The sequence below is a fragment of the Narcine bancroftii genome, chromosome 12 (assembly GCF_036971445.1).
Source record: "Narcine bancroftii isolate sNarBan1 chromosome 12, sNarBan1.hap1, whole genome shotgun sequence".
NCBI classification, from domain to species: domain Eukaryota; kingdom Metazoa; phylum Chordata; class Chondrichthyes; order Torpediniformes; family Narcinidae; genus Narcine; species Narcine bancroftii.
Genome location: NC_091480.1, coordinates 75,611,836 through 75,637,343, shown reverse-complemented (window position 1 = coordinate 75,637,343; position 25,508 = coordinate 75,611,836). Strand labels below are relative to the sequence as shown.

The window sequence follows — 25,508 nt, the reverse complement described above, 5'->3', positions numbered from 1 at the left end:
GTCAGGGGAATTTAACTATATTCTGGCATATGGGTCGATCCCTCTTTTTTAGCTTCATTTTAAGGGTTTTATGCCACATCCAGCGTATAAGTCGATCCCCATTTTTCGGGCTGTCTGGGCCTCCCAGGAAATTTTTTAAAACACCCCAAATGTAAGCAATGATGATGACCCACGGAGCAGGAGCGGCGACATCATACTCCCGGCGGGAGCAGGAACCTCAGCCCACCAGACAGCATCAACCCACAGAGTTGGAGTGCCGACATCGTGCTCCCGGCAGGAGCAGAAACCTCGGCCTACCAGACAGGAGCGGCGACAGTGACCTCAGGGCCCCAGGTAGGAGCGGTTATGGCGGGGAGGTGTCGGGGAGTGGCAGCGCCAGCGGAGGGGAGGTGCTGGTCAATCTGGAGTTTTTTTTTGGTGAATTTAAGGTCTCAAATGTATTCCTGGCATATGTAAACCCCCACCCCCTTTTTGAGAATTTTTAAAAGGGTTTCACGACTCAACCTATCCGCCAAAATATACGGTAGTTACATTAAGTAGCAATTGACCATTTACAGCAGAAACTAACATTGTACAAGAAAATATAGGTTGTAGTTTTCCCCTGAATTGCTGTATATCCTGTACCTTCTGTTTAACAAAGACACATTTCATATCCTGTGTTTTCTGTGCTTCCTTTATAATCAGGGCTGCAGTATGCAAGCCCCCGGAGGACTTACACTGATCCTCTGGAGGACCAGTCTGTACTTATCGTGTCAGTGTTTGGGTATTGCACACTCTTTGACTAGTGGTTAATAAAATTCTATTAGTAAACAATAAAGCCAGCATGCTTTATCACATTAACAACTTAATTAACAAAAGGATAACTTCAGAACCCCAGCTTTATTAACATTGGTTCAAGACTGTACACAGATAAGATACATTTTACAATTTGTATGTAACACAACATTCAGTTTAAATGATCTTCATTGAAAACAGGGAGGAGGAGGAGGATGGTGTACCAGGATGTGCATTATCCAACGAGGAGAAACCTTCTGTCCCTCTGAACCTCCTCAGTTCCAACACAGGCTGGAGAAGCTGTCAGATGACTTGAGAGCTGCGGAAAAGAGACTGATTCACTGGAATTCTCTACCCGCAAGAGGGATGAGGAAGTATTGAAGGTATTTAAAGAGGAAGGAGTTGAGAGCTAAGGGGAACTTGCACAGAGGGGGAGATGAAACCAAGGACAGGTCAATCATGATCATGTTGACTGGCAAAGACGTTTTCTTTGACCACACATCCTAAACCAACCATGTCCATCACCTGGGAAGGTGAAGAGATCCAGAACACGGAAATGAAGCCACATCCACGTTCCCATGAAGACACCCATTACCCAACTTGGAAATGCACTGCTGTTCTTTATCACCATGAGTCAGGGAGTTTGGGGACTCACAAACCTCCTTCACCCCGTGGATTCTTAGTGGTGTCGCAAGGTGGCTCACCAGCACGTTGTCAAAGATGTGAGGGATTGGTCATCAATGCTGCCTTTGTCAGAGTTGCTCAGCAGGAAATGGCTAAGGAAAGTCTAATGTGGCCAACACAAGTGACGCCGCTGGTACAACTGCTGCCCCATGGCTCCAGTGGCCCAGCTTCAATCCCAAACTCGGGCACTGTCTGTGAGGAGTGCGTTAAGTTCTCCCCATGACCGTGTAGGCTTTTTTCTGGTACCATGGTTCCCTAGCAAGTGCCGAATTACTCCTGTGAGTGGTTGAATCTGGAGGGATGAGAGTGAGGGGAGAATTAACCAGGATTAGTGTAAGCAGGCTGAGAGCTGCTTTCCAAGCTAACTCTATAAATAGATGCCCTGCACATGCCTCTTGCCCCACACCAGGAAACAGCACGGCCCAGCAGCTGATGTGTGGTTGACTAGGGAGGGGAAATCACTCAACTACAACTGAATTTCCACATGGCTGTTGCTGTTGGAGGAGCTGGCAAAGGGCATTGAGAGTTCTGGAATAGAGACCGGTTCACTGTGAGACCTGCTACTCCTTCTCCTACAGTGTAACGGTCCCCTTTCCAATAACTCCGGTCTGCCTGCATCATACCCACACACTGGCTCAATCCTGCAGGGGATAAACTTCATGATTGAAGCTATCACCAATGCTTGACTTCTCATCCTGTGACCTTCTCCCTGGAAGCACAAGAGCATTAACCATTAGCCATTAAATAAAACCTTGATCTTATCTGGGAAATGAGAATGCATCAATTATTTGACAAAGCTAACATTACACACCAACACACTTACATCCCAAAACTGTGGCAAAGTTGTCAAGGTCAAGAGGGCACAACTTCATGATTGAAGGCCGCCCATTTATCTTATGGTCTTAAAATTTTCAGGAACTGGCCCACATTACAGACTGAACTAATTTGAAGACGCCTACTTCCCATTGCTAGAGGTTGCTTTGAGGAACTACCTGAAGCACAATTTCCTGACCCTGTGACATCAATGGGTCACACTATCACAGCATCACCTCATTCTTCTTAGAATACTCATTTGCCATTGAAATGTCACAGACTGCAAATGATTCTACCAAGCCTTTGTTCTCAGAGTGAAGGTTATCATTATTCTGTTGTAAGATGAAAGCCATTGTCTTAAAACCAAATATGCTGTCAAGTGTTTGCAAGGGTAAAATGAAACTACTTCTCAGAGAGGCAAATGTTACTTGGTCCAAAACATCTGTCTTTTACTTGAACTCAGTCTCACCTTCTTCAGTAATGGAGAGAACACCAGGATACCATCACTATAACAATATTTGTTTTCCTTAAGGATTAATGGAAGATTAATTTTGCTTGTAATTTGTAAATGAAATGTCATCTTATGAACCAATGCTCCTCAAAACTATATAAAAACATACATTTCAGGAATTTTCGGAGAAGTTTAGGCCTTGGCAGCTGTAGAGATGGCTACAAATGGTGGAGTACCCTCCACCCTTCTCTACCTAAGTAGAGGGTAAGTTTTTAACGTATAGTGCAAACTTCTGGTTGTTTGTCCCAAGTTAACTAACTTTCCTTTAACTTGTGGTGGGATAAAGGTACAAATGGCACTGGCAACAGTGTTGGGAGCACACAACCATATCTAAAAAATCATACTTTTCTAATCTGGAAATATGTCGTTGACTCCCCTTATCTTCAATGGGTCCAAATCCAACACTGTGGAGTGATCTTCCCCAAAAAGTCTACAATATTCAAGATGGTAGCTCATCACCATCTTCCCAAGGGTACCAGAGATGACATAAAAGACAACTTTAGTTGCAATGGTTATACCTTGAGCATGGGTGTGAGAAGTCCAGAAATCAGGAATGTTGGAGGCTTGAAACTCAGGTCATCATTAGTTGACTTCTCTTAGTGGGAATGGTGGGACCCGCTCTACAATTATCCTCGGAGATAGTGGGGTCCAAACTCAGTCATTATTGGCTGCAGAACAGTGTGTGTCTTTGGGTTTTGGCTGAAGACAGGGATTGGCTAGTCAGTAATGGATCCCACTCCATGGGTGAGCACTGGAAGGTTTGAAATCCAAGAAGCTAAATTCTTATCAATGACAACTTCCCTCTAGGGCAGTGGTTCCCACTTTAAGTATTTCCTATGCCATAAGTGTTCTATGATTAATAAGGGATTGCTTAAGGTGGTATGTAGGTGGAAAGAAAAAGTTTGAAAACCACTGATTTAATTGTACTTAATTGACTCGTTATGTGCACGGTTTCAGATCTCCAAAGGAAATGGGCCAATGACAAATTTTCTCAAGCAAAATATTTCAGTAATAATTGGGTCTAGAGCAGTAATTCTCAACCTTCCCTTCCCACTCACATCCCACCTTAAGCAATCACTTACTAATCACAGAGCACTGATGGCATAGAGAATACTTAAAGTGGGATGTGCGTGGAAAGTAAAAGGTTGGGAACCATTGGTCTAGGGCAACATTGGAAACAACACTTATTGACTGCCCTTATTATAAAAGAAATAAAACTTAGATGTTAGAACACATTTATAGTAAAAAAATTCAACCATTCCAAAACTTTCCTGGCCATCTCCCCACCTTACACCCTCAATAATGTGACTTCATGCAAATCTCTCTGTCACTGTCCAAGTTACTGTCCCTTTCACACATCATTACATCTACTCACTGACCTACACTAGTTCTCTGTCCAACAACCCCTCAACAACAAGAATTGTAATCTAGTTTTCCTATTTCTTTTGGTGGCTTCATCCTTCACCATCTCTACTCTGGTCCCCATAATCTTTGCTATCTTTGAGGTGTTTGCCCTTTTCCAAACCTTGGTTATTCCAGATTTATATTACTCCCACATTTCTCCTATGCCTTTAGATTCCAAGCCCATGACATTTGCTCCTCAATCTCTTAGTTTCACCTCTTATAAGATACTCCTTAAAACCTACTCCTTGCTCTGTTCAGGTCTGTTGCCTAATGTCTGTTTAAGTAACTCAGTAGCAAACTGTTTTAATTGTGTCCATGTGAAGCACTTTGGGAAATTTTACTATGTCAGACTCTGTAAAGATGCAGGTTGTTATGGTCCTGAGCCAGCCATTGGACTTTGCAGTTCAACTTTGATTCAATAGGAATTTCACCTCTATTCTTTATAAGAGATTTTTTTTCCCAGGGATAGTAAACCAGATATTGTCAGAAGACAGACGTAAAATGTTGTGGCAAGCAATAAATCTTAATCCAATTTTCAAAGGCTTGAAAATGTGAAGATGATTTTTTTTTGTTGCAATAAACTCTGTAACGCAACCAAGATCCATCCTGACTGCAATATAATGAAATCTTCAGGAGTATTTTTTTCTCAGAGACAGCAGAATAGAATAACATTTACTGTAATAAGACAATATTTTGAGACAGACCAATAAACTTGGAAGGAACATGGGAGAGGTCCACCTGCTACCACTGACTTAATTAGATTGTGATAATGCTCCATAACCTTTTAGATTCAGTCTTAATCCTTTATAATATACCAGATCACTCCCCTCTCCACCCCATTTCAATGTCAACTTAGCTGAACCTGCACTGTATTTAGCCAGTCCTCTTTGGTTAAGCCCAGAAGAACACTTTGCTGAGGTAATGTAGAAAAGTAAATGGGATTCCGTTGTCTCTTAATTACAGTGATTACTTGGTATGGTTGTCGCCACTTTAAAATGGTGTCCTTGGTACATAGAGTTCCTGCGGTAACAGGGCGGTGTTAGTTCAGCACGATATCAAGAAATGATCCATCTACATAAGCACTTTAATGAGTATGGTGGATAATAACTCAGTGACATCTTCTAATGAAGTTCAATTTCTACCACAATTGGAACCTTAAATTCAATGCATATAATAAATTGGAAAATCAAAGGGCTGCACATTGGAAGTTGAAAAATAAAGAATGGTTATAAAAGGTTTATGGTGCCTTTTAGAGTTGCAAATTGGTGGCGAGAGAGAGATCCATCCAATCCATGTTAATAAATTACCCCATATTACGACACGCTTTGGGCTCTGCCACGCTATCAATGGAACCCAGCCTCTCTTGTGGATAAAGAAATTAGGTGCAATGAGTTCTTCCAAAGCAGCCACCCCTCTCGTGTGGACAAGTGGAGCACCAAACTGTGCGTAGTGAGATCCCAGAAACAGGAGGAGAGGTATGTGTGCTCTGCAGCAATGTAAGTAGGAAAACAATGTTCAATACACCCTTGGTTAAAAAGTATTAATGATTCCCAGTTTAAAATGATGCAGCCCTTTAGTACAAGTTTGAGGCAAATCTCAAAGGTCAAAGCTCACCCACAGCTGGACAAGAGGTAAACTAAAATCTGACTTGTTCCTGGAGGTGTCCAATAGAGCATGGCGAGAGAACTGTACAGGTGATCTGATTGTTATGGGAGCTTGCTGAATAAAACCTGCCTGTATGTTTCATACATTACAGAAGCAAATACACTCCCAAAGGCCTGTCCACTGGTTGTCAATGTTAACCATTCCACAGTTGTGAAAGAAGCCATATAAAGGCCAGCTGTGACCAACCTGATCTCCACGTCCACGATGTGTTGCTTTGTTTCATGTTTCCAGCTGTAACAGAGTTGTCCTTTGACATTCTGCGATCCTCCCAGTGCGGACTGCTTCACACCGACGAGCTGGCAGAAATGGATAAATGACACAGCACACTTTTTTCATGACTTTCCCATTCAGCGAACAGGTTGACCTCTTTAGTTCCCTGAAGCTAGTTATCCTGCCTTGTGCTGAACCTATTGGCACTCCGCTGGGTTATGATAGAGGAGGACCAGTTGCTCATTTGTAACTCAAACAAATGATTATTCCCCCAATCCAAATCCGCTGACCCTCACGTCAACTGGAAACCCTGGTTAAAGCCAGTTAACGGTGTGGACTGCCGATCATACCAGTATGGGGGGGAAGGGAAAGGGGAGCAAGAGACTCACTTCTTCCCCAGCTTTAACCTACCTATTCACTGTGCCCCACTGGAAGTGGTCAAAACCTACTTCCTGTGCACACTTTTGTGTCAGACTTTCTAGCTCGCTGCTCTGTTAACTGCAGCTTATTGCTGAGGGGAATGCTTGATCTTCACAATGCCCTCCACGCAACACAGATCAGTCTAAAGTACATGCAGTTTCCTGCTGATGATTCCCTTCCACCATTTTGACACTCGTCTCTGCTAAACCTTGCTTTCCCTTTCCTGACCTTGATAACCTTCCTGATTAAAATGTTATTTGGATTTGCTTGCAGCTTTTCCTCCTCCGCTTTTCTCCTCCCTGTGCCCTCCCACACCATGAGCCACTTAAGTTACTATTCTCCTTCGAAACATCTCTTCCTCTGTCCCCTTTTTTATTCTCCATTTCTTCCACTCCCCTCTTTCTCATAGTCTTTCTCTCCTCCCCACCTCCTTTCCTCTTTCTCTCTCTACTGCCCTCCTCCCTCACTTTCAAACCTCAAGATGTTTCAAACTCCTGCGACATTCAATACAATGTTCGAGAGGCACTTAACAGATCAAAGAGGTTTAAAAAGATGTGGATTAAATGCAGGTAAATGGGACTAGCACAGAATGCCATCTTGGTTGGCATGAACAGGTTGGGCTGAAGGGCCAGTTCATTGCTGTATGACCCTCCCACCTCAAAAGAGACCGCTTCCTCCGCTAAAGACCTTGTCTTCCAGCGTCCAAAACCCACAGCTCCCAACAACAAAGCACAGCAGTTCTGATGAAAGGTCATTAACCCTGTGTGTGTCTCTCTACAAATGCTGCTGGACCTGCTGAGTATTTCCAGCATACTCTGTTCTTTTTAACTTTCAAGTACGCACCATGTGCAGAATTTTGCTTTACAAGAACAAAGTAACAAATGGAAGATAAAAGCACAGGCAGAGCAATGGACGGAGGGGGAAGAGAACAGAGTGCTAATGCAAGAATAGAATGGAAGACAATGGCAGGAAGCTCATACCGACAGCACGAAGTACAAACCACAGCCAGGCAAAAATAGATGCAAGAGAATTGTGACTTACCACAGGTGGTAGCCCAAACCTTGGTAGTTCGGTCAATAAAACCTTTCCAGTAAAACCAGCGTCCAGCACTTGCCATGCATTAGATTTCACAGTAGCAGCCAGGAGTCTGTTTCAAGAGAGATTATTTTAAATTTCTAACCTTATCTGTTCGTTGCAGTTCCACCGGGGAACTTGGGCAATTCTCTTAAAGGGACAGGCTGGTCAGCAAATTCAGACCCCCAGCTGCCCAGCTCCCATGGGAGATGTCCTTGTGTGATACACAATTATCAATGACTCCCCACTTGAAAACATTCACCCGCTATTGCACACTGCTTAGTAGCCAGCAGCCAGAAGGAGGAAGTCAAACCCACGTGCAGTTAAAAACAAAATAAACCTACCTCAGATTCTCTGCTGCTGGTGTGAAAGTCTTTTCAAGGTGAGAGACAGACTCGGCCCAATCCTACCATCGCCCACCCCTTTACATTTCCACCTCCCCTTCAGTGTTTCTGCCACGGTAGGCTCCAGGACCCATTAATTGGAGATTAGTTTTCGGAAGAGATTTATCACAACATGTCTGTGATTAATGAAGCTGTCCGCCAGGCCCTCAGAGACTTTGCACTGCTCGCTCGTTCAACATCTTCTCTGAGAAAACATGGACTCTGCAAAAAAACAGTAAAAATATCTATGTGCAGCTTCCTAAAAAGCTCTCCTGGGACTGAACACTGAGAGGGAGAGGCTGTACTGGTCTTTACACAAATAAGTTTTGTATTTTCAGCTTTTTTCTATCAGTGCCACAAAGTTTGGGGAACATCACGAATTTAGTAGTGATGTGTTAAAGAGTGAAATACAATTTATGCGTGTGTATAAGACAACGGGTGCATAAGACGACCCCAGAATTTTCACTTAAAATGTAGGTTTTGAGTTATACTCGCTGTATAGGACTACCCCAAGTCTAGCACTCACCAACTACCCCATTGACCAGTGGAATGATTCTATCACAATATTTTAAAAGCAAATTACCCAGTAAAGGTTTAAATTTTATTTGCATATTTTAAAATAAACTGGCATCAGCTCCTTTAATGGGCCGTTTAAAGCCTGTACAGAGCCGAGAGCAGTCAGACTGGGCGGGCGGATGACCGCACCCCCCCCCCCACCCCCAAACTTATCTATCTCAACCTCTGCCCAGTGTGCCTTGGGTCTGCCCGGCACAGTCCGCAAGGAGTGACATTTGTGTGAACTGCAAGACAACGTTTAAATGTGAAAAGGGAAAACTTTAGTGAAGAACACATTTCATGTGAAAATAAATTACCTCCCAACACTAAGAATATGACCAGAGGGTGGAGATAATGTGGGAGTACAAACATGGGCCATCTGAATCCATAGTTTTGAATGGAGACACATGATAACTGATCAAGGCAGCGCTGTCAGTGGAAAAAGCCAGAGTGGCTATCAAGACTGTAGCATTGTATTTCTATACCCTGCCTTGAGCTAAAATGGTGTCCATTCTTATTTTTGTTTCAGTTTGGAGGGTTTCCTTGTGTTTTTTTAAAATCAATGGTGAGAAAAGATTGGTACTGCTGGTTATTAAAGAGAACTTCAGTTGGGAAATGCATTGACTTTCAAACTCAATGGAGCGCAATGAACTCGAAAGTGGGGTTAATAACGTGTTTTAAATTGAGTCATTTTAATTTATGGAAGTTTCCCACAGTCCATCAGCTCACCTCTGACCATACAACCCTTGATCAAGGGACCTACGCAAGTATTTTGAAAACCTCTTGGGAAATTTGTGTAGCAAAATGAACAAAAGTGTAAATTCTACAGGGATGGCATTTATTATTATGTTGGAAATTTATCAATTAAAAAAAAATTCCAAGTAGGCCATTGGTTAAAACTGAAGTGATAAATTTCCTGCCTTTGCTTTCTTTTCCTCCTGCTGCCCTTTCTTTTAAGAATATCTGTTCATCTTGGATTCACACTGAGGATTCCCAAATTTCCACTGCCACTTTTACACTTAGATATACATCATGATAACAGGACCTTCCATCCCACGGGCCCAATCCCTCCAAATACCCCAATTAACCTACAACCCCTCTGTGTACTGAAAGGTGAGAGGAAACTGGAGCACCGGGGAAAACCCATGCAGACTCACAGAGAACGTGTAAATTCCTTGCAGACAGCACCAGATTCAAACCCGGATCGCTGGCGCTGCAATAGTGTTGCATGAAGCACTGCACTAACTGTGGTGCCACTACGCTAACCATGCCACTTGTGGTGGAATATGTCAGAGAACAATACAGCACATAGACATGCCCTTCAGTCCACCATCAACCACCAAGATACATTAATTTTCCATTCATCCGACTATTTTCTCTTCTCCCCTTATTCTCATCAACTCCCCCAGATTCTACCACTCACCTACACACTGGAGGAAATTTGTAAAGGCCAATTAAGCTAACAACCCATGAGTCTTTGGGATGTGGGCGGAAACTGGAGAACCAGGAGGAAGCCAATACGATCAAAGAGAGAACATGCAAACTCCAATTAGACAGCATCTGAGGTTGGGACTTTTCTGCACTGAGGCAACAGTGCCACGGACCTTTCCTGACTTCAGCTTAGTCCTCACTTACAAGATGGACACAAAACAGAGAAGAACTGTACAAACTGTACAAAGAAGCAGCAAACACAATGAGGCCCAATCCAAAATCTCAGTTTATGGACCGTTTGTGGTCACCATAACTTATGAAGCAACTCCTTATTATATTAAGAGTGCCTGTTGGGTGTCAGAGCAGTGGTGGGGTCAGTGTAGGCAGTATGAATATGCAAGTTCTGATTACCAAGCCCATTCCATACCAGCTGTGCTTATAATAGTCATCAAGACGTAGGGAACTGTCTTTGGCTGTGCGCTTGCTTTGTGTTGAACAGATAATGATTTAAACAAGTTATTACCTGAGAAATATCTCAGCCTCAGATCCAGTGCACTCCATGGTATAGTACAAGTTGAGAGTCTGCATGCAGGACTGCAGTGCTCTGAGCACAGGGATAATGGCCACATCCTTCACCTTTGTACAGTTGGGACGAATCAAGCCGAGAGGTTTGGGAAAGGTGGCTCGTTGCCCTATCACCCACAAAGAAATGCTGGCTGTCCAAAGTACCAAGGGCACTATAACTAAGGAAATGGAAGCTGTCTTGCAATTCTATAGCACCTTCCACTAATAAAGTCATTCTGAAATGTCAGGAAATTAATCAGCCAATGGGCCCCAGCAAGCTCCCACAATGTTAAGTGAGGGTTTATGTTGCCCAAAGCTGTAGAAAGATTTTCCCATTCTGCTCTTCAAGGTTCATCCATCATACCTTTTGCATCTGCTTTAAAGAGGAAATGGATCTTAAGTTTAACATGCTCTTCAAACAAAAGGAACATCAGACAGTGCTGCATTCTTTTACACAAAGGAAACTCTCCCTTCAATACAGTGCCTAGAACTTTGTCTTCCCACCTCTGGAATGAGACTTCAATGAGTAACCTTCTGACCTGGAAGAGAGGTTTCCTACTCAAGCAGATTAGAAACTCAGACGCATTTGTGATGAGTTCAATTACATTTCACCCATTTGGTCCCAAATGTATTTTGCTGTCGTTTGGCCTTAACAGACAATCTCAAGAAATTGGTTCTCTTTAGTGCTATTCTTCGCCAATAAAAAGGCATTTAATTTCTCCAGTATTGCGATAACCCTCAAAAATGGTAGAACAGCTGAGTGTTATTTAATGTGCAGTGCATTACTTGCCTTATAAACACCACACCAGTTTCTCCTTCAGTCTTTTCAAGTTAATTTTTCCCACAATCTCTCACTGCCCTCGACACTCATTTACCAAGGTCATGAGTGCATTGCACACATTGTTAAAACTGTCATGGAACAGGAAGTAACAAGGCTTGAATTTAACCTGATGCTTTGGAGAATATCCATTCACCCACTGGCCAATTAATCCCTCAATTTCCAAATCTCTTTATCACTCATGTTAACCGAGGCATGAACCCAATCCCATTCAGTTTTTAGTTTATAAAATCTCATAGAATGAATTAATATTAATGATTATTATTCACTGTTATAGGAATCTATTGATGGTAACTTCATTAATTCTCCCCACAGGAAATGTAATCCAACCACATTAGAAAAACTGTTACATTTACACCCAAAAGGTTTGTTTCCTGAAAGAAAATGGGGGATTGCGATAGGCAACTTCAAACTGAACACAAAGATCATTTCAGATTTGTTGGAGAAACATTAAATTAACTTTTATTGAATTTAGCATTGCACTACACACGTCACAAATGTAACAGAATGTACTGCAGCTGTTGTGACATTTATGAGAATTTCTGCTGTACTGAATCATCCCAAAGACAATAAATGGTATTGTTAAGTACACTCACAAAGCTATTGCCTGACCAACATGTGCATCAATCAATGTCATCCACAGTATCTGTATATGTGAGCCTGTCTTTATCTCTCCTGACTAAGGATCCCTAGACCTAAGGTGACATTTACATAGCACCTACACTGAGTGCATGCCTGGATTGACCAAGCAGTTTGCTCTGCGGGCAAGATACCAGTAGACTTAAAATATGACAGGAAATCACAAAAATAGGTTATATCTTTAAGAAAAGGTATGTGATAGAAAAAATTTTTAAAAGTGATTTTCCTGATCAGTAACCCAAAATCCATAAAATACATCCGTAAGTGTTTAGGAAGCAAGATCTTCGCTGTCTAGTTTTAAGTTTCCTTCACTTAAATGATATGTAGAATTATTCGATTTGTTCTCATATTTGTTCATTGATCCGTGTGTCATCTGGCTCTGCCTGCATATTGTATCTTAGTGTTTTCTCAGGAGTTAAGGTCCACTATTCCAAGAAATCGACCTGCATCTGTTTCTGGTTTGCTCAATTTGTCAATCATACTCCTATATACACCTGCTCATTTCTGGGTGATCTCTGGTGCCGAAAGTTTTTATTTGAAGTGCATCTGGAATACACGACAAGCTATCGGATTCCATGGTTCAAGTAAGCCAGCTAAGTAGGTGAGGCAGAAGGAATAAAGAACAATAGTGACAGGATTAGACTTGGGCAAGATTTATTGGTTAGCTCATCTGTTTCTTTGCTATAACCTATATAATGCCTACTTTTTAAAAATCTCACCCAATGCTTTTTACCTAAAAATCTTTGACTACTAATGCCCAATTTATTAAACTGAAAGGAAGACTTGCATATACTCAGTGACCTTCATGGCCTTGTGAATGTTTTTGAAGTGCAGGCACTGTTTTACTGCAGGCAACACAGCAGCCAATTTTCACTCAGCAAGATACCATAAGTAACGCAATACAATCTGTTTTTTAAGGGTCTGATTGATGGATAATTATAAACCACAATAACCCAGCAGCTTCATGCTTGTGTGACAGGACCTGCACCTGAATTCTGGATCACTCATCCAGGAGTCAAATCATGTCCGATAGGTCATTTAAACTCAAAATCCTGATTTTTTTTTAAGGCAGCCTCAATAATTATGGACTGCCTTCAGAACCCATCTGGTTCATTAACATCCTTGAAGGAAGGAAATCTACCACTCTTACCTTGTCTGGTTTAAATGTGACTTCAATCCCACCAACATGGTTGACTCTTAACCAGCCTCTGAAGTGGCCTTGAGGAGGAATTAGGGATGTACAATAAATTCTGTCATCACAAAGTCCTGTGAACAAATAAATTGAGGAAAAGTACTGTGATAGATGATCTATTTAATGCAAAGCATCCTTGAAAATATAATCATCATAATTATCATCTCTCAGTCCAGGTAGATTCTGCACTGGGAACCTCCAACATATCTGTTATCCATGGTTAAGTAATGAGTACAGTAGGTGTCTATCCATGAGGGAGAGTCTGGTGAAACCCCAATGGGATAAAAGTAAATCACAATGTTTTTTTTACATTGACGTTACCTGGAGTGGTGGAATAGCAATAATTTCTGAGTCATTTTCCTTCAATTAATTCTATCAAGTGGTTCACAATGCGATCACTCTTCTATATCTGTCAAAAAATGGGATAATCTCATTCCCCATTGGAACAATGGAGGGAGATTTCGACCAAGTTGCCCTGGGTGTAACTAATGTTGGGCAATCCTGGCATAACATGTTTAATAACACAGTGCTGGATTTAGAAGCATCATTATTCTTTGCCAATCATCTTCTAGGCACACCCTTCATCCCACAAGTTGCACTGATTCCTACAACCTCAAGGCCAAAGACCCATTACCCAATACTCCATCCCTCCAATTCCACTCCACCACTTAGGGGCCAGGCTCCACACCCCAATGTCTCTCAGCAAACCCCAGGCCCGTAGATCCAAGTTCTCTGAACCCTCGAGGATTTACAACCATGAAGAACCCAACTACAAGCCTCTCAATGTACGTCCTAGCTAATCATGGCCACAACTTCGTCCTGCATGTCATCCCTAAGCGTCAATCCTTGGCCAAGTGTCACTGCCCCTCACTCTCCTCCCCAATCCTTCCCTTCAAACTCCCATCTCAGGCCACATTGCCAGTTTGTACTTTATCTGTTATGGAGAAATATGCAGTAACATTCAAGCTTGTGTGTGCCCTGTGCAGCAACTATTTGGAACACACACTAATGTGCTCTATAATTCGCAATCAAATGCATTTTATTATTGTTGGTATGTTGTCGTGGGAATGCTAAATTCATTTAGCAACATAAGCTTTTATTCCCAATTTGGCAGAGAATATAGGAGACAGATTTAGAATTTTATAATCTCAAAGACACCTGAAGGTTACACATCACTACAGCCAGATTATCCATGCAGTGTTCATCTGATAGGTGCCTCTATCTCCATCCAGCCATTAGTCCTACTTATTCACCTATTCCATAGCCACCTATAATTCTCGATTATACCCTGTATAATGACCACCTTGAAATGGACATTTCTATTGCTATTGTTACAAAGAATCATCCAATTTTCCATGGATGTTGCCATGTTATACTTGGTGGGATTCTTTTTAAAAATATATCACAGTGCTCTCGAGACCATCTATCTACTTCAGTTATCCTAAAGCTTTTCCCTTTGTCTCTCTTCTCTTTCTCCTCTCCTCTGATTCTATTCTCTCTATCTCTCTCTCCCTGTCACTTGCACAAACAGACACACATTCAATTCAGGGTCACACTCCCGAGCTCACATGTATTGCCCCACCCAGACCACCCATAGATTGGAGGAACAACACCTTTCTTTCCGTCTGGGGATCCTCCAGCCACATGGCATGAACTTCATTGCTTTCCATTAAACACACACACACACACACACACACACACACACACACACACACACACACACACACACACACACACACACACACACACACACACACACACACACACACACACACACCACACACACACACGTACGTACGTCACCTATTTTAAACAGGTTGAATTTGCTCAGAAGGCATTTTTCCGGTTTCTCACTCCCAGCAGGGGATCGATCCTCAGTGGGTAGTCAGCATTCACTGGATCAGGAGCTGTGCTTGCCTGCCTTTATGATCAGCACCCTTGAAGACAGAATACATTGCCCAAGTAATGCAATACAATGTCAAACATAAACTTTCCTTTTTCGAAAGGTCTGCAGTCAGGTCGTCCACCCACCCTGTGATATTGAGGGGGAGAATCTTGAGAGGAAAAGGAAAGTCATGTGCTGAGTAGTCATGAAATTCCTTGCAAATGATGAGAACACTCTCTCACCTCTGGCAGCTGCACCCATAGCAGCAAGACCATTATGTGGGACAGTTGCTGAATCCAATCGCTTTTCTCCCTCTTGGACTCACGGAGGCCCGAAGACATTGGGACCTTCTTTGGAGGAACTGAGTGCTACCATTTGCGTTTACTAGCCAAGGCAAAAGTGGGATGTCTAGCCAAAGGTGGGATGAATTTGGCAGAATTCCTTCTCCAGAAATTCCTGGTAGGAAGTGTGAGGGAACGGATGGCTTGGGGGCAGTTGGAGGAGACCTGAAATAGCTTGAACTGCTGACTTCCACCTGGATATCATTGTGCCAGGTCTGACGGGGATCATTGTGCAGTGACAACCCATGACCTTCTGGACCTACCCCTCCATACCCACCCCTTTCCTTTCATTGAATGCCTGATTAAAATCAAAAATACAGTAAAATTCCTGTTTATCTGGAATTCAAGGAACTGGCAAAACATTTGTGGAAAATAAATAGTTAAAAAAATACTGGTTTAAAATCAGTGCACCTCACCATTAGTTCTCTATTCACCCCCAGCCTCAAGCAACCAGAAAACTCACTTATCTAGCATCTAACAATCCCTGCATGTGTCGGATAAACAGGGGTTTTACTGTATTTTTAATCTAAGCAAAATCTGCTGGATAAACTCAGTGACCCAAGCAGCATCAGTGGAAAAAATAAAATGTTTCAGGCTGAAACCCTTTATCAGGACTGGAAATGTAGAGAATGAAGAGAATTGAGCATGATGTCTTGTGTAGCTGGTCTCGATAAAGGGTTTTGGCCGAATGCATTGATCTGCACCTGCAGTCTCCTGTGTGTCCTCAAATATATATTTTTTCATAACTGGTTAACAGAAGCAGTCAAACCTTTGAAAGGAAACACATTCATTTCTGCTGAGTTTTAATCCCGGAGGACAGTTATGGGACATTGAGAACGCCACCTCAAAGTCAGGGGCCTCGTTGCTCACTGTGCTGGGGCAGCTAAAGTCTTCTTGTGTCATCAAGCCAGGTCCTTGCAAACACCTGAATCAGCATCAGGTGCAAAGCATTGGAACAGGGAAGATGTTAAAGACAAATAAAGCTGTCAAGGAAGGAAAGGCGTGACACTAGAAACTGCAGGAAAAAAAATGCATCCATTTTATATTTCTGATGATTCTCTGCACAATATTGCAATGTATGGGAGAGACATCATATTATATTTGAGCTACATTCGTTACACCGTACTGCTACTGGCAGTCACGAAGCCTGGCAATATTGTAATAACCCAGACTGGAAAAATAACAACTCCGTTTTCTTCTCATTTTCCTCTTCTGCTTCCAGATTATTGGAATCAGCTCCCTTACCCTAAGCTATCACACGGGTGTGGGGGGTGGGGAGAGAATGTGGATCATTACCTTCCACTATTCCATTCACTATGGACCAAGTGTCTGGGTCTGCCGGCAGTCTGGTCGGAACTGCCGATTGAAGCAGCTGGACAGCTGTCAAGGGCAGAAACCTCAGACAGCGGACAATGTCCTCCTGCATCTGATCTTCAGCATGGACCAAGGACAGAGCTGGGAGCAGAGCTGAAGTTCCGCAAGGCTCCATTGCAGTTGTGCTCAATGTTTGACTTGCAGTGGGCAATGAGACCACCACCCCTCTCATTCTGTTTCAAGCGAGGCACCTTGTGATACCACCTACTGTTGTTGCCATCCATTTCCCCCAGTTCCACCCCCCCATTTTTCCTTTATCCAGTTTTCTACTCAGTCTGACTGGTATTACTTATTAATACTGGTATTACCAACCACATTAGGGTAATCTTTGGAATTAAAAAAAGTCAACTACAGAAGGTAAAACATGATGAGCTTTACCCGTTCTGTATACAGAACCATTCTGAAACCCAGCACCATTATTCAACCCTAAAAAATCCCCTCCAGTATGCACTCCCATGCACCAAACACCTTCTCACCCCAGCTCCCTCAAACTCCTCCTAGTAACCCCCAATCTACTAACAGCACCACTCAAACAAACCTGGGCTCCATTCCTCCTTTCCATTATCCCAATGTCCATCTCGTTCCTGCACTGCTCTCGTCTCCCAACCTCCTTTTCTTCCCCTCCCCTGCCCTCATTGCCAGGAGCTTCAACCCTCCCTTTCCCACCTCCATTCCCAAACCTCTTCCCACCCAATAAACTTCACTGCAACCTCCCCAAATCCCAACCCCTCCAATCCCATAAACCCAGTTCACTACAAGCCCCCAGAACTCCCTTCACTGACTCTTCCAGCAGCCCTGGTCCACTTCTCCCACGCCCAATCCCTCATCTCCATCTCCCTCTCCCACAACGCCCTCCATTCCCAAGATCCCATGGTCGCTCCCTTCCGACCTCTTGCACCTTCCATCCCGTCAAGAATCGCCCCTCTCTGGGTTTGCATCTGCCACGTGGATTCAGTTCACGATCGGGACAGTTATCCGATCTCTCCCACGGCTAGAAATCAGACTGCAGGCTTCCCCAGACCTCTGTCCCGTTCCCTGGACATAAACAGTGAGAATGCTTGTGTTACATCAGAACGCATGGTGTTTTGGTAAAGAAAGAGGCAGTTCGGTCCTTCAAGGCTATTCTAGCTCTTCGTGGAGCCATAAATTACTTACTAATACCTACCACTCAGTATTGAAGTGGAAACCTCAATGCGGCCGCTTCCTATTTTAGGTGTTTAGCAATATTTTGTCCCGGTAGCTATTTCTCCCCCCCCCCCCCAACTTATTGCAAGATTAACGCTCCTTCTTGCGACCCCGTTTCAAGGCTTTGCAATGATCTCCAGGAACCTGCTTGGATTCAACGGGAGAGCCGCACACCACGGAGAGGCTCCGCCATCGGGAGACACTCCGACCCAACCCTGGTCCTGAATGCCTCTCAACCGAAGTTGTCTTGTGCCAAAGGCACGGAGGTTGAGAACTACAAATCCCAGGAAACAACATAAAACCCACCGTCCGGAATAACCTTCTCAAACGGAGAGATGTGCTTTGAGGCTCCCATCCCGTCTGCAACTCGACCGGGTTGCAACCAGCAACAGACAGGAGTGATATCAAACATTCTCAGAGTGGCGGCTGAGAGCGAGGCATCCGCTCCTGACAGTGGGGATCCTCTGCACCTGGTTTGGGATGAGGGGACTGGGTCGGGTTCGTTCTGAAGGGGCGCCCGGATCTGGTCTCACTTTAAACTTAGATAAAAACAGACGAGGCAATTTCTCTCTCTCTCTACCTCCTCTCTCTCTCTCCCTCTCTCCCCTCTCTCTCCCCCTCTCTTTCCCTCCCTCTCTCTCTCCCTCCCTCTCTCTCTCCCTCCCTCTCTCTCTACCTCCTCTCTCTCTCTCTCCCTCTCTTTCTCCCTCTCTCTCTATTTCTCTCTATCTCATTCAAAAATAAACACACTCGTCCTCTCTCTCTCTCTCCCTCCCCCGTTAATCGGAATACTGGTGTCCTTACCTGTCGCCGTCGAAACTTCCCTCTTCTCAGCAAAGCTCCTTCTGCAGACAGCCTGTGGTGGAGGTGGGTGCATGTTCAGCCGCTGTACAGGAGCGTGCATCTACCCTTGCGGAGCTGAAGTGATCTTCTCTACATCGGGGCTCCCTTTTAGGGAAGTAACACTGTCCCTCCAGTTCCCTCTCTCTCCCTCCCCCTCCCTCTCTCTCTCTCTCCCGCGCCCATTATAATGAGGTAGGTGTAATCTTCATCACTGAAGAAGCCGTCAGCCCCTTCTCTATGAGGCTGACATTCACCCCTCCCACTCTCCCCCGGATTCCTATCCTTGGCACATCGCCCTGTGGAGCCAGCAGCCCTGTAGAGGGCACCCAGCGCCCGGAGGCAGGAGTCCAAGCCACACTTTCTGCTGGTACATCGCTGCGCTGGACAGAGCCACGGATGGAGGGGATTGTTCTGCAGTTTCTTCAAGTGATTTACCTCAGGTCTCCCATAGAGGCAGCGATATTTTTATAACATGCCCTAATTATTTCTGCAATGGGATTTTGTGTGTGGGGGGCGGATTAATGAACAGAATAATTGATGCGTGTCAATCTGCTGTTAGAGAGGCTATCATTAAATTGATGGAATTAGAGTTCTGAGCTCTTGATTTTTTTTCTGCATTTTAAGGTTGTGCATTTTGCCAGTATCCCGAACCCTATTCCGGACTAATTCATCATCCCATTTCACACAGTGATATTTCTGGTTGGTACAGAAATGTGCAGTGAATTGCTGAATTATGAGACCATGGTCTCATAATTGTCCATGGCCTCATAACTGTCCATGGTCTCATACCTATCCATGGTCTCATACCTGTCCATGGTCTCGTATCTGTCCATGGTCTCATACACTATCCATGGTCTCATACACTGTCCATGGTCTCATACACTGTCCATGGTCTCATACCTGTCCATGGTCTCTTACACTATCCATGGTCTCATACACTGTCCATGGTCTCATACACTGTCCATGGTCTCATACCTGTCCATGGTCACATACACTATCCATGGTCTCATACACTGTCCATGGTCTCATACACTCTCCATGGTCTCACACCTGTCCATGGTCTCATACCTATCCATGGTCTCATACACTGTCCATGGTCTCATGCACTGTCCATGGTCTCATACACAGTCCATGGTGTCATACACTGTCCATGGTCTCATACCTGTCCATGGTCTCATACCTATCCATGGTCTCATACACTATCCATGATCTCATACACTGTCCATGGTCTCATAACTGTCCATGGTCTCATACACTGTCCATGATCTCATACACTGTCCATGGTCTCATACACTGTCCATGGTCTCATAACTGTCCATGGTCTCATACCTGTCCATGGTCTCATACACTATCCTTGGTCTCATACACTGTCCATGGTCTCATACACTGTCCATGGTCTCATACACTGTCCATGGTCTCATACCTGCCCATGGTCTCATATCTGTCCAGTCTCATGCACTATCCATGGTCGCATACCTGTTCACAGTCTCATGCACTGTCCATGGTCTCATACCTGTCCATTTTCTCATGCACTGTCCATGGTCTCATACCTGCCCATGGTCTCATGCACTATCCATGGTCTCATACCTGTCCATTTTCTCATGCACTGTCCATGGTTTCATAGCTGTCCATGAACTCATGCACTGCCAGAATAAAACCACCTGCAAAGTGAAGGAAGAACACCTCAGATTCCATCTGGGCACCCTCCAACACCCCCAACCCCCATCTATCCCTATGTCTCCTTTCCTCTAGCTCTGTCTCTCTTCCCTATCCCTCTGTCTACTTTCTCCTAGCACTGCGTTTAGAGAGCCAACCCCTCCCCTCTTTCATCTCTTCTACACCTACATGAGGCGGTGTCCTAAAAAAGCAGCCTCTATCCTCAATGACCCCCACCACCCAGGCCATGCCCTCGTCACTCTGCTACCATCAGGGGAAAGGTACAGAAGCCTAAAGACGAGCACTCAGTGGCACAAGGACAGTTTCCCCGCTGCCATCAGATTCCTGAATAACCAATGAACCAAAGACACTGCCTCACTTTTCGTGCTCTACTATTGTTTTTATAGCAATGTTGTGAGATGGTTATAGTATGAATGTTCGCTCTATGATGTTGCAGCAAAACACTGAATTTAATGACTTGTTCATGCCAATAAATTCTATTTCTGATCCTGATTCTGTCCTCCTATCCATATCTGTGGTTTTGTTCTCCTCCCTTTGCCCATTCTTCCCTTCTCCACAGCCTTTTAATTCACGAGTCAGCCTGCTTTTTACTTGTGTCTTGAAGAAGGTCTCAGGCCTGAAACATGAGTTAGATATCTTTAGCTCCTATGGACACGCGGAACCTGCTCAGTTCCTCCAGCATTTCTGTGTTTCTACTACAAACACAGTGTCTGCAGACTTCCATTTTCACTCATATGTCAGCCAATACATAGAACAGCAGGTTTAACAAGAATTAAAAGCAAATGTGGGCAAGTGCAGGGTCATGTGTTAAAGAGGAAAAGAATGCAGTTAGGCAGTGCAAAGCATCATCTTTTATCAATATGAGGTTTGTCCCAAAGTCTGATAACAGCAGGAAAGAAACTGTCCTTGAATCTGGTTGTTAGAAGTGTTCCATGATTGACCTCAATATTATCCCAACATGACTGAATCTATTAGGGATCTGTCACACTTCAGCCATTGCATTTTGTTACCCTGTGTTATGTTTCTGCCTTGAAGCATCAATTGTTCATTTCCTTCCATGGATGCTGAGTTTCCCCAGCAGTTTGTTGAAGCTCCAGATACCAGCATCTGCAATCTCTTCCATCTCCGTATTCCTGACTTGTCCTTTTGAAAATCATAAATAAAGGAAGCCTCCAGTCTTCAATTTCAGATCTTGTGGCAGAAATGCAAATTTTGAAACAATCACCAACGACAGAGGAATTAATATCCTCCAACTGTCCTGGTGCCTCTAAGTCCTGATGCAAAGACATCTGTGAATAATTCAGGCCAGCATTTGCACACGTGGCTGAGGGGGTGCTGCCCTTTTGTCGATGGGATCATTTGCTGTGAGATGCAAGATTTGCCTGCTCTCTTGGAGAGGAGCGATCCATGGTATTAGAAAAATAAAGGATTTCTTCCCAGTCTCCTCAACGAGTCTTACGACAGACTCTTTAGTCATGAGCTCTTAGTAGTCACCAATTAACTATCCCATTTCCCAATATTCCACCAATAATTCCACTTAAAAAAAGTAATTTATTAAGTGTAAAATGCATTGAGATAACTTATTTAATAATGGCACTGCATTGACATATGCCCTTTAATATAGTCCCAAACAATAAGTCTTTATTTCACCTCAGAATATTACAGCACTGCAATTATTAAATGAACACATGACTAACAGTCATTTAGGTAAACAGGAGACACTGCCAGATGCTGGAGCAACACACAAAATGCTAGAAGAACTCAGTGAGACAGGTGGCATCCACTGAAGGCACCGGATAGTCAAAGTTTCAGTGTGAAACATTAGCTGAACTAAACAACGAAGATTTCGCTTCCTGAACATTTTTGGGTACATCTTATGGATTTTTGGCCGCTATTCACAAAAAGCACCTTTAATTTTTCCCATTACACACCGTTCTTTCAAGATAACCCATTTTGTGATTTACTGTCATATTTTAAGTCTACTAGTAGATTGCCACAAAGCAAGCTGTTTTGGTCAGTCCACGCATGCCTGGACACCCACTCAGTGCAGGTGGTGGTATGCCTGGGTCATAGGCCTGGGCATGCTTAGGCAGGATAGATGCAGACTGGCTATAAAAGCAGCTCACATATACAGATGATGTGCATTACACCGATTCTAGATTGAACGCATATTGATCCAGTGTCCTAAGTGATGCAGCAAATCTGAAATGATCTTTGTGTTCAGTTTGAAGTTGCCTATCATAATCCCCAATTTTTGTTAGGAACCAGACCTTTTGAAAAAAATTGTTGTCCAGTGATCAATTGTCTTCCATGGATCCTGCCTGACCGGCTGAGTTCCTCCAGCACTTTGTGGCCTTACGGTCTCTTCTTGGCAATACAGTGCAGTCACCCATTCTGTCATCCTGAGGATGATCTAATTCCACTCTGGTTTTGAGGGTCCTGACGTGACTAATAAGTCCAATGTGGGAAAGGCAGGCCTGGCAATTTCGAATCATACAAGCTCCCAAGCTATGATGGTAAAGAAACAATCAGGATTAGCATGACTTGTCTATCCTCAAGCATCTTGACGTTCCCACTCATGAGCCCCATACCATACCATGGTTTCCTGTTACTATCCTACAGGCTTCACAATGTGATGTCTTGATGCATTGACCAGGGGATCAAGATGTCTTCAATAATCTTTGTGCACACTGTGAGTGATCCTTTAGAAGGATAGCTAATATTTACTAAAAATAACTTTAATTATATTAACAATATAATAGACAAAACAGCCGATCATTTCTGCATAATAAACTTACAGAAATCTCATTACAGCAGTTTTCCACTGTGACAGGAACAGCAGGGGGGCAGAGTAGTTGTTAGATTGCCAACCAATAAGCTTCAACTGAAGAAAGTAATTATCATGGGGAATCATCTGCCAGTCAGATGTGCTTCAGCAAACAGGTCAAAGATTTAAGCACAGGAATCCAGATCCACACTCCAGTTAGGGTGTTGGATCACATGTGGTCCTTCAAAGAACAGTAGGGATGTTATCTTTAGTATTCTGACTGATATTTATTGAACATGTCTCCAGCATATCATTTAATGTTGTTTTGTGTGGGAGCCTCTTGTTTTAAATAGACGGTCTTCTTTCTGAAATTACAAGAACGATTGCATATTGAGAGTACTTTGTTGAAAGGATTGGGGCATCCTGAATGGGAAGCAAAAGGCACTATACAAGTAAAAAATTTTTAAAAATATTTCGGAGCTTTGCTCTATCCACAGGAGTAACACTTAGGATTTTTCCGTAGCCCATTTAGGTCATGTGCTGCAGCATCTACCTGCTCATTGTCCCGACGGGTACGAACTTCCCATCTTGCGACAGTGAGTACTTAGTGACACACACCAAGAGAAATCAGTCAAAGTACTGCATGTCATGATGTGGCTTAAAATCTTTATGACTTTATTTCAGTAGCTTCAAATTGCTTATTAAATTCAACAATGAGAATGCAACCTTGCAGACATTCTGGCATCCATATTCATTTGCATTTTCATAAGGTGTTCTGTGAAATTGATGTAGCAAATTATAAACCATGTTGGACACACTATCTGTGTCAGCAGTAGGTACACTCACTGTTAAGATAATCCATGTCACTGATGCTCCATCAATCCCAGGTGCCTGCCTATTCACCTCTATTTGATAGATGGATTTTTTAAAGTGGGGAAATTGAGTATAAATTATTCACACAGCCGGAAAGTTCATGACATAGAGGATGATGAGGAGACTTTTTTTTTAACACACCAGGTAGTTGTGATCTCGAATGGATTCCCTGTAAGATTAATTGAGGCAGATTTGATCGTGCCTTTCAAGAGGAGATGAGAAAGGTACTAAGATTAACTGGAAATATCCTGCAAAGACTGGGAAAATTGCCTAAATAGCCAGCTAGCTATTCAGTATCATTATCAAAGCAAAGATATGTTAATAGAGGCATGTGGAATAATATATTGAATACCTCACATCAGCAACAACACTTGTTCTCTACGTGCCCCTCAACTCTGGTGTTAGTCAGGGGTGCAGAGCTGCCGGAGCTCACCGGCACCGCTCCAGCACCTCACAAGCCCGATCAGGGCAGCGGAGGGTCAATGCGGGATCACTAGCCATCTTTGTTACCCATAATTCCCCCATGCAGCTGGAACCATCTGTCAGTGCCAGCGTCAGGGAAACATGCATGTCTGTCATTGCCCGCGCCCCTCCCCCCAACCCTTGCTGAGCGCTAATTTCTATTCTGGACATACCTGTTTTTTTCACAGCTGGTCATTCTACTTTGTCGTCCACAGTTCACCGTCAATTATGCAACGCCAAGTGCAATATGGCGACCACCAAGGCCATGTCTCGCAAGATCTCCTTGATGCCATTTTCGGTGAGCTCCTGCACCTAGAAATATTTGCATTGCACCCCTGGTGTCAGTGGTGCGCCGACTCCATTCACACTCCATCCCACCCACCTCCTCCCTCCATCCCTGACTCCAGTGCAGCTTTTATATCAGTTCTCAGCAACATCTTCTGACCTTGAGAGAGATTTATCCATACCCGAACACCTCAACAGTAGAAAGCAAGACTTGCATTCATGTAGTGGCACTCTACATCACCTCCAGAATGTCCCCACTCACTGTTCAGTCAATGAGTTGGATTTGAAAGGCTCAATATGGAACAGACAATCATTGATATAGACACCGACACCCACTCCTAAACAATCAGGATCAAAATAATGATAATTTATTTCTTTTTGAAGCATGCTAGCTGAGGGATAAATGTAAAGAAAAACTCCCTGGCTCTTCATTAAAATGTTAGATGGAATCTTCTATGTTCAATGCGAAAACATGTCGAATCCTGGCAGTTCCTCCAACAATTTATGTGAAGAGCGGTGGACAAAGTGGCAAAGAATTTCATGTATGTTAGATTCTAGATGTAGCATTACATGACAGTAATGGAACCTTTACCAATGCAGTTTTTCCTTACTACTATTGCCCTCATCTAGATTTTTGGAATTGGACACTAGTTCAGAGG

General features: G+C 43.5%; 1 long non-coding RNA gene across 2 annotated transcripts; it reads right to left on the bottom strand.

Annotated features, from left to right (window-relative positions):
• Positions 1 to 860: 860 nt before the first annotated feature.
• Positions 861 to 15,090, bottom strand: LOC138747569 (uncharacterized). Of its 2 annotated transcripts, XR_011347547.1 has the most exons (6): positions 14,956 to 15,090; positions 13,116 to 13,231; positions 7,900 to 8,160; positions 7,523 to 7,628; positions 6,038 to 6,147; positions 861 to 1,093 (listed from the first exon to the last, which is right to left on the bottom strand). It is a non-coding gene; the product is annotated as an uncharacterized lncRNA (long non-coding RNA). The 2 variants fall into 2 exon arrangements; XR_011347548.1 differs by lacking the exons at positions 13,116 to 13,231; positions 14,956 to 15,090 and adding an exon at positions 10,448 to 10,850.
• Positions 15,091 to 25,508: the final 10,418 nt, after the last annotated feature.